General features: G+C 29.2%; 1 protein-coding gene across 2 annotated transcripts in view; it reads right to left on the reverse strand.

Moving 5' to 3' along the window:
- Vmat (Vesicular monoamine transporter) overlaps window positions 1-7,716 on the reverse strand; it is a 99,416-nt gene extending 91,700 nt beyond the window's left edge. Inside the window, exon 1 of one of the 2 annotated variants that reach the window (XM_076396826.1) lies at window positions 7,656-7,716. The gene's annotated coding sequence lies outside the window, so the exon portion shown is untranslated. Of the gene's footprint in view, window positions 1-5,094; window positions 5,237-7,655 lie in introns of those variants that run through there. The other variant, XM_076396825.1, reaches the window with a different exon arrangement.
- Between the last annotated feature and the right edge of the window lie 2,808 nt (window positions 7,717-10,524).

Consider the following 10,524-nt stretch of genomic DNA (forward strand, 5'->3'; position numbering starts at 1 on the left):
ATAAAAATTGAATAATATATGCTAATATGATGAAGAAAATATGAAGTAATATTAATTTTAAGTTTAATTAAGGACAATAAAGCTGTACCGAATTATTACTAAGAATTTAATCTACTCGGTGTTAACTCAAACGGGCATCATATGTTATGACATTATGAAAAGTATGGAATATATTTTATGGTTGCGTATACACCTCTGTAAAATTTTATTCATTTTAAATAGATCATTTAATATCATAATATAATAATGTAGTAATGTAAGTACTAATGTGTTAATTTAACATCACATAACACATGTTATATATTTTCTATTACTCTAATTTTATTATAATGTTTTGTAACTAGGAACATATTTTAATTTGTTTATAAATTGGAGATCGCATTCTATGCCTGTTTGTTTTAGGATCTTTAAAATGGTATTTTAACTGTTGCTAATTAAAGTTTGAAGTATCAGACTGCATTAATTATAATTTCGAACATGTGTTCGTCCTAATACACCTGTTGGAACATCATTTTTAATCAATCTGCAGTTTGCTAAAGTTAAGAGTGGAAAAAGTTACAGTTAATTGGTGAACTAACATTTCAATTAGAGTTATAGTCAGTGAGAAGTTATGTCTTTAAAGGTAAAGGTTTACGTAAGGCACTTAAAATGTTAATAATTTGAATGCAGCCCTCAAATATGCATTTAAATTGCTTTATCACCTACCATATAGTCTGGATCCGGCCTATGTAGCAACCGGCTGCTTTTAAATTTCAAAAGAACGCTCAAGCGAAAAAAGTTGGTTTGGAAATAGGTCTAGGGCAACAGATACATTATTTTAGGTTGATGGCAGAAGATTTAGAACTTGTTATTTTTTTATTTCTCTGTGAATCGTCACTTTTTACATGAGAATAATGGCAAATTTTGTTGAGAAGTCACCAAAAATGTTTGCGATCTACAAGCTTATATTTTAGACACTTTGTCAGCAAGTTTGGACAGCATTGGAGAAATTTCATAGATATTGTAATGGTCGGAGCATTCGGTATAGCTTCTTATGTCTATGAACACGCATAATACACTAAATAAATATCTTGATACCTTGGTCCAGCGAAAGAAATTAATAATAGACATTATGATCAATAATTATTATGACCAATCTGATTTGATCTGAACAGAATAACATGTTCCTTTTATTGGTGATTAAACTGTTCGTGAATTGAAAAAATTAAGAAATGTATAGTGTTTTATAAAATATGTTAATTAAATTTTCTCCTACACTTCACAAATCAATCTATATATATATATATATATATATATATATATATATATATATATATATATATATATATATATATATATATATATATATATATATATATATATATATATATATATATTATATATATCAAATATATCACGACCAAAAAAAAACTAATCCAGCATTTTATTGTCGTCATCGTTGTTAACTGGATTCTTCGATATTCTTCCGGGGTCCAACGGATCCAGAGCCCCCTGTCAATAAAGCTTATTTCTTTATTTTTATTTTCGGTTCATTGGCTCGGGCGTTGAAGTCTAATTAGGGAAGGCTAGTAGGGTTAATTAAAACGAGTTTTTTTTTCGTTCTAATAAGACTTAAATATTGGACAGTTAGTCGGTCGGTTAAACTGAAAATTATTTTCGGCTAAAGCTGTTTTCTCTTCGGTATAGCGTCGACCTTAGTTGGTTCGTTAAAAACCCGCCGAGATATTTGATATAATCATTCATTTTTGATATAATTTTTAAAATAAATTCGTTTCCTTTAAACAGGCACTAAAAAATATTCACAAATGAAAAAAATGAGATACTATAACAATTATAGTAGCTGTGTTGAGGCATTGCGAAGACAAAAGATTAATCTGATGCGGAAAACTAACTCGTCTTTTGAAAAAAATCTCGTTTCCCTTGTTTCAAATTCTTTTCAGATAAACTATTTGTAAACAATCACTTACAATCGTAAATAAAAGAAATATTTAATTAAATGATATTAAGTCTAAAGTTATAAATTTATCATCTTATATGAGTAGTTTTCCTAATCTGGACATCTTCCTAGCGTACATTTAAAATGAAATTCATTATTCCGTCTTGTCTACGTTTCACGTCATCTTCCAACCTTTTACATATGTCGGAAAAGCATCTTTTATGTATATCGTAAATGTTATATCTTCTCTTTTTCTCAGTTTTCTTTTCGGAGGCATTTTCGGCATTTTATTGTATCGCTCAGGAAAATAGGAGCTTTTACCGTTTCGTCTAAATCAATTGTCCTATTTGACATGACGGTTTTTTTAATCGTTTATGATTGTTATGTGTATATGAATAATTATTGATTTCTCTTTTAACATTTCTATATTTTAATTTAATCATAGATATTTTTAAAAAAATGACGATACGTTGAAACCATTTTCATTTACTTGCTATTATTTCTCTACAGAAATATACTAGATAATACGGAAAAGAAACAATAGGCTAGTTCTAGTAAGGTTCAGAAATTAATTAAAGAAACATCATCTTTAATTAAAACAACTTTTAAAATTGAATATGCTATCCAAACATGAACACTAAGAAAATTCCAAAATATCGCTAAACATCTAAAGTCTATATAATACAAACTCTACAATAAAAACCACTAGAAATATATCTCTAGCACTTTACAAGTCTGAATTATCAGCTTTAGTTAATTATCATACTGTAAACTATTCTCTACTAATAATCGGGCTACTTTGACTAACAGTATTAGTATTTATTAAATTATCCAAATAGAATTATATCAATATAATGAATTGCTACCTAAACCTTTAAAACCAACACACTTTACAGTTCTTCAGTACTAGAAAATAAAAACAACGTTTAAAAAACTTTTGAGCTTAATTTAAAATTCGGAAAAACAGTACAATTTTAATAATTCGTCCTATAGTTTCTAAACTGCAGAAAAACTAAAAACTCGACTATTCTATTTACCAGAACTTTTAAGAAGATTTTTAATATCCCCATTTGGCATTTTTAAAAAGCGTAGTTACTTAAAAGAGTAAAATAGTTTTTTTGTTTTAAAATATATACTGTATTTACAACTCTGAGCTTTCTTACGTGTATGTAATGAATTTAATTTCCAAAAATCAAGTAACACATTAATAATTTATTTATGTTTTGAAATAAATGACACATTTCACTTATATCTGGTGAATTATTATTTAGAATTGAATCTACTATATGTTATAAGAAACGGCTTATCATATATCATGGTATTATGAAAATTATGTAAATCAATTTAAGATTGCATATACATCTCTGCAAGATTTTATTTAATTCAAATAGGCCATATAAAACAATTAAAAGATATTATGAAAATTTAATCTCCCCTATCACTAAAAATCATTTATAATAGTCGTAATAACTGACAGACAACATATCTGCATTTTGACGTACACAATTCATTTATAAAAGTAGATTTGCATATGCGTCCAGATGTTTTACTCCAATTTTATTGTCAGATGCATTTGGAATGTATTGTGACCACAAAAATATTTGAGACATACAATATAAGGTTTCTCTTATAGGAATAATCTAAATATTTGCTTAAGCAATATATATTATATACTATATTATGATAATAATTACTAATATAATATACGTTACGTATATACTTGAATATTTTTATCCAAATATATCATATATTTGATCTAAAATACCTGTAATTTAAAACATAATTTTAATTCCAATTATTCTAGACAAACTATGCATGGCAAACAATATCTTAATATGTCAAATTTAATTAACAAAGTTGATAAATGTATGTTTATTGGTAATTTGTTTTAATTTAATACAATTATTTTAAATAAATAAATTATCTCAAATTAGTATATATCCAGTTATCAAACTGTAAAATATATGACAGAGAGACTTTAACGAGTCAAACAAAATCCACGTAACGTAATTTTAACTTAACATCACTCACAATGCTTATGGTGTAATATCACTCAAAATTGTTGAATTAAGAGTATTTAAATTAACATACAACATTAAGTAATTAAAATCACTCGACATTCTTATTGAGTATAATTGTTTAGTTCATTGTATGGTTAATGGTTCTTTCTTATATGCGCTTAATAATTTTTAAAGTTAATTAAATCATTGCGTTATTTCAACTGAATAATTTATATAAAATCTGAAGAATTTTTTTTTGCAAAAAGAACAGAAAGCAGCAAAATTATCAGAATTTGGAAGAAAAATTATCATATACTCTCTGGGTATAAACTCAAATTAATTATTAATCTCTTTATTAAAATTCTTTAGTGCAAGTTTCAGCACAATTTTTTTATTATTGATTATACATTAAGATAAGTATTGAAGGTATCTTGAAGCAGTTAAAATGAAAGTATTGGTTGAACAGCATTATTTAAGTATAAATTAAAGAGGGATCTAAATTAAAATAATAATTTAAGTTAATAAATAAAAATAATTCAGTTTAAGTTAGCGAACATAATTTGAGTATGAGTGATTGATTGAACAACTAATGCAAGTTTCCTCTATCTTATTTCCGATATAAAGAGGCGTAAAATCACTCTCGTAAAGTTAATTAAAGTTGAAACTACTCGAGATTTTTGAATGGTGATGGTCGAAAAACTACATTGTAGAGTTCGTGCCAGCTTGATGCACGTATCAACTACTTCTTAAAATTATTCTCAATTTTTGTTAAATGGAATTATTAATGTATAAAAACCTCAAATCATCCAACACTATTTGAGTTTAAATTAATAGAGAAGCACTGGAATGTTAATGCACAAGATTTGGATTTAATACAGGTTCATTCTACTTCATGCGAAAAGAATTTGTTATAGTTTGAGAATTTTATAAAACTATATATTTAATAAATAAAAATAATTAAGTTTAAGTCAGCGAACATAATTTCAACTTGTATGAAGAACGTTTAGTTGATTTGAGTTCGAATGTAAGTTTGCTCCATCTTAATGTCGATATAAAAGAGCGTAAAGTCCCGCTCAAAAAGTTATCTAAAGTTCAAACTGTTCCAGATAGTTGTACGATGGCTTTGACGGTCGAATAGTACAAGTCGGATGTACTCACCTCGAAAGTTGGTGTTGGCGGCGTGCTGTTCAAGTTCTTCGGGTGTATGTTGTGGTCTGCCGGTGTGCCGTCAATGTTGGCGGCGTGCTACTGCCGCGTTGGGGCTGCCGGAGTCCCACCGCCTCGTCGGTGCCGTCGGGCAGCCTCTGACTCTAACGCCAACGTCGCGGACCACTCTCGCTCTGGCTCGCGTCTGCGCCCCCCACTCGTTCTACGGGGGGCTCGCGGTCCCGTCGGCCGGACCGCCCCGGTTGCCCATTGGCTCCGGACGCGTGTTACGCCACTTGTTGAAACTCCGGAGTTCATCTCTTTTACCACTTCTTTTACGGTTCACCTCCTGACCCACTGAGATATCGCGGGAGGCATATTTTACCGAATTATGTCTTAGAGACGGACTACGGAGAGTCGGGAAGCGCCTTCGGCTTGAGAAATGGCCGGGCGAATAAAAGGGCATCATCTGATTTTCACATAACTCGGATTTTCACTTATTCTTATTACTTAATGTGTTAAAAGCCTTTGCCAAATCAAATAAAGTACCTTTCAGTCGTTCCCACTTACACAGGCAAGGTTTTATTTTATTCCGAGGGGTCCTCCGACAATGAATAATTCCACTGTGCTCATGTCGAATACAATTGTGTTATATTTCAGGCGTTATAATTTCAGCTTCTTTCGTCTCGCGCGCTTCTTACCACAAGTGCACCAGATTTTTATTTCAACACGACTTATGTTTTAGCACGGACATTCAACTCTTTTTCGCTCTGTGTGAATATTATTTTCATAAATATTAAGTAAGTCACATATATCACTAATACATTCTTATTTTGTAATTTATTATTCGTATAATTTCTCGCAATTTTATAATTATCCTTTAATCAGGTGGAGTTGATCTATACTGTACCTATACTTGGCATCATCAATATTCGTCTAAATTATCATTTTGGACCTATGGTATTGAACAATGGGGAGCTTCTAGCAAATCTGATAGAGCTGTCCTTCGGAGGTTCCAGAATAACATGTTACGAGCCATCATGTCTCCATATGAAGTTTCCAACAAACTAATTCAGCGCTATATCCTCTTGGAACCCATAACGAGTATGATCCAAAGTATTAGTGCAAATTACTCTTGAAAAATCTGTTAGTTCATCCCAATGCACTGGCCAAACAATGGCAATGATAGTGAAGTGCGTAGGCTCAAACGCCTACTACCATACGGACTGATTAATAGGACACATAGAGTGAGATATAATATTATCTAGAATAAGTTAGTCTTTAGAATAAGTTAGAATAGTCTCTAGAATAAGATTTAGATTATAAGTTCGAACACTAGTATACACTTAGTGAAGCGATTTTCTACGGTTCAGCATAGTTATACTGTGTAACGGAAATCATAAAAAACAAACTAATTGTCCACGGACAGATTGTTGAAGTTCTAAGAGCTTAATGAAAAATTATATTCCTCTATTTATGTGGATATGTCAATTACCTCAATATTGTGTAATTTTTATATATTTATATCTTCGATGATTAGTCTACTTACATTTATCAATTTCATAGTATGAATTATATTATTAGGTTATATATAATAAATATATGGTAAAACGTCGTTACATTTTTTAAATATCAAGGTTTGAAACCTTTACCAACCTTAACTGAATTTTGACAACAGTATCTGAACAACGGAAAACGAGGGCGCAAACCTGGTGAGTAGAGAGATTTCGAGTGCTTCACATTTGTATTAAAATGAAAGATTTCGTTAATACACATTCTGTCATTATGTGATAATTTATTGCTTAATAAATAAATCAATCCCCAATCAATCCGTAGAGTATGTTTTTATAAATATTATAAAGCTGCTAATTCAGTCTGTTCTAACATATTCGCAAACTCTTCTTTATGTAAGTTTATGTTCAATAATAATTTGACTTTAGTAGTTTTTGAAGTAACCTTTGATATATTGGTGCATTTAAGGACATAATAAAGTTTTTTAACTCAAATTATTTTTAAAATAAGTTTATTTGCACACACCACTTTGTTAGTTTCTTATTTTCTATTTTTGTCATAATATATCATTATATGATACACCTTTATTTAATCATTATATAAAATATTTAGTGTTAATTAAAATATTTAAATTCAATGAATTATTCTGAGTTTTTTATATACATTTTTAACTATTTTATTTAAAATTCTCGAGTGTTGATATTTATGCAATGAATTTATCTACTTTACAGTGGTAGAAAATCGAATTAATTTAAGTTTAATCTGCAAAAATTTAAAATAAAGGATATATTCATATTATTCAAAACTTATTAGCATTTTTAATAAATTTAAATGAGTTATCTATTTTTCAATTCCACCAAAAATTCTATACTAATAATCATATTTTATATCTGTGCATTATTACCTATTATTTATTTTCCTTTAACCATCTATATATCTTTAAACAGAATCATCAATAATATAGTTCACTTAATATTAACATAATCGTACAATAATAGAAAATAATACCATAGATAACAATAACAGTAAAGGATCATCCGCTATATTTGAAGCACACTTACGCTGCAATAAATGCAATCCTCGAGATAGTGAAGTAGATTTACACACAAAGGCTTACTAAACAACCAGTCGCAAGTCATGCGACAGGTCTGGACTTTTTCGAGCAACTTTGGAGATTAAAAAGGCTGAATGAACCGTATGACCTGCGCATTATAGACCTTATTCAGCTATCATATATGTGACATATGAAGTATTCGTGGGAAATAATAATAAGTCACAAATCATTAATATAGGGGAAAAGCATTTTGAAATAAATTAATTGAATCTTTATTGAATCTAATTTAAGTGCCCTGAAAGTTCAATTTAGATAAAGTATTAGTTATATTATAATAAAATTATAAAAACCTATAATACACAAATATATATCCATAAAATTTTGGCATTTTTTCTCGTGTGAAAATTACTATGGTATAAAAATTAATTCGCAACAAATTTATTTCTGTTAATTCTCTCTCACACTCTCTAAAAAAATCTGAAAACGGTTTTGTGTTTTCTAGCGTATGTTTTTGGGTGTGCTGAATCCAAATTTTTTGTCATAAGATGACACATTTCTTGACAATTTTGGTAAATATGTTAAATGATTTATGACATTAAAATAAAACGGAATAAACTTGAAAAATATTATTTTATTTACAAATCTTTAACGATTAAAATTTTTTATCTTCTCTACCTTTACTAGCATACATAAAAGTATTTTATTTTTTCCAGTGAGGCTTCTCTATATACAAGTACTTATGGGAAAAATCTAGAAGATCCCTCCAAAGCGTCCAACAGTAGTATGATAATGAGTCTGATCTTTAGAGTCCTGGTCCATATCTCCCAAAATTTTTGGGATAATAATCAAGATGAGAAAATGTACTATGTAATTTTAGACTTATTATGCAACCTAAAGCTTGAATAGTTTTGAACATTCTTTTAATGGTTTGTCTATGGTTATAGTATCTGGTTTGACAAAAACACCTACTTCAAATTTGCTTTTGAGGGACCTGGAACCTTTTAAACTATATGAAACTATAAACTATTTAAACTATTTGAAAAAATCATCAGCTTTAGAAAGTGATTTTACAAATTGCTTCATGAATTCCAAGTTTATATTCAGCGGTTGTAAAAGAACTTTATTTGAAGGTACCAATGTTTCCTATAGGATGTTTTTTTCACCAACTTTAAGCTTCCCCAGCGGACAACTCTTTTGGCCAATTCGATATTCTTATAGATTTCTTTAAGATGTACAAAATGACACCTAGAGAATGTTTCTCTAAAAATCATCGCTGTAAAATAGAATTGTTTTAAGGCTTCCTTGTTTTGTATTTTTAGAAGATCATAAAATATTTTGTGTATAGATTTTTAGCTTTGTATTTTATAGTTTAAAAAAAAATTAAAGTATTCTACACTTAATATGACCTAAATACAGAAAAAAGCTTTGTAATAAACCAAATTATCACCATAGATAAAATAGAAATTTCACTGTATAGGCGACCTTGGGGAAATGTTTAGTTTAGTTCAATCAACAGTAGCGCTGTGATCGCAAATTTTGATTGGCTACTTCCTGGTGCTGCCACTAACATGGAACGTTATTGGTCGATCAAATTGCGTGAAGTCAGCATTTTGTATGGGCGTCCATTTTTAAGCTTGTTGTTTGGCAGTTTTTGGTTTCTGTTTAGATCAAGAAATCTTCGTTTAACATTGTGCATATTTTCTGTTTTACATTAATTATTATGGAGTAATAATATAAAAATTGTTGACAATGCATCATTGTAGTAAAGGATGTAATGTACCTGGGTGAAAATCTACTACGGAAATTAGACATTGTTTCCCAAAGAATGATCTCGCTCTTTTCCAAAAATGGGTTAATTAACTAAATAGTAGTAAGTTACCTGGATAAACCACAATGCAAATATATTAACGTCATCATGTGTGTCACAAACATTTTAGTGAAAAATTTAGAATTACCCTTCCTTCACGAACAGGTATTAGGGTAAAAGCATATCCAACATTGTTTTTATCAGGTACATATAAAATTATCTATCTACTACATGTCTGTTTGTATATTGTTTGTTTACAGAAAATCAAAACCTACTTATGAAGATGTTAGTGGTAATAAATTTCAATCAATCTACCAAGTTGTTCGTATGCTGTCAGTGTGATGCCTCTACATAAAGAAGTCTTACAAGAAGGTAATAATTAAGATAACTGGATAATTAGTAGTAATAAATACTACCTTTAATTGTAAAATATCCCTAAGATATTCGTAATACTTTAACTTTTTAGAACAATCAGTGCTCAATAATTTTATAGTAGAGCTATTGTATATTTAAATTTGTTTGCCTTGTTAAGAAAATATTTGTTACGGTGCCATCAATTAAAAATATAATTGCTACTTTTAGGGGATTTATTACCTTAAAGAAATCCATTTTGTCTAAATTTACAAATAACTACGTTTGTTTAACAAAGATTGCTTAGAGAATTTTGTTGGATCTATTAGAGGTCATGAAGGTAGAAACAGCATCCTTCACCTAGTATATTTGAGATATCTTTAAAACGGCTCATCATCACTTCATCACAATTTTTTCACATCACTCCCCCGGAGAAAATTGTGAAGAAGATTAACATGTCAGATAACTTATATTCTTTTTTAACGGGACATCTAGTATCACTTGAGGTTGTTAAATCACCAGTTGAGTCTATATTTTAGGTTCCAGAGAACTTTTCTATGAGGAAAACAAGAGCCTAATATTATATTTTAGTCTTATTTCAGGCTATTTAACAAAACTCTTGAAAAAAAGACAACATGCGATATTGGTCTACATTCAATATTAAGTAGTTCCACAGATTAAATACTTTAAAATCTAAATATCTTTAAAAAACTGTTTC

This window comes from Rhynchophorus ferrugineus, unplaced genomic scaffold (assembly GCF_030347505.1).
Source record: "Rhynchophorus ferrugineus isolate W39M unplaced genomic scaffold, kcgeb_rfMv2 rfM2, whole genome shotgun sequence".
In the NCBI taxonomy this organism is placed as follows: Eukaryota; Metazoa; Arthropoda; class Insecta; order Coleoptera; family Curculionidae; genus Rhynchophorus; species Rhynchophorus ferrugineus.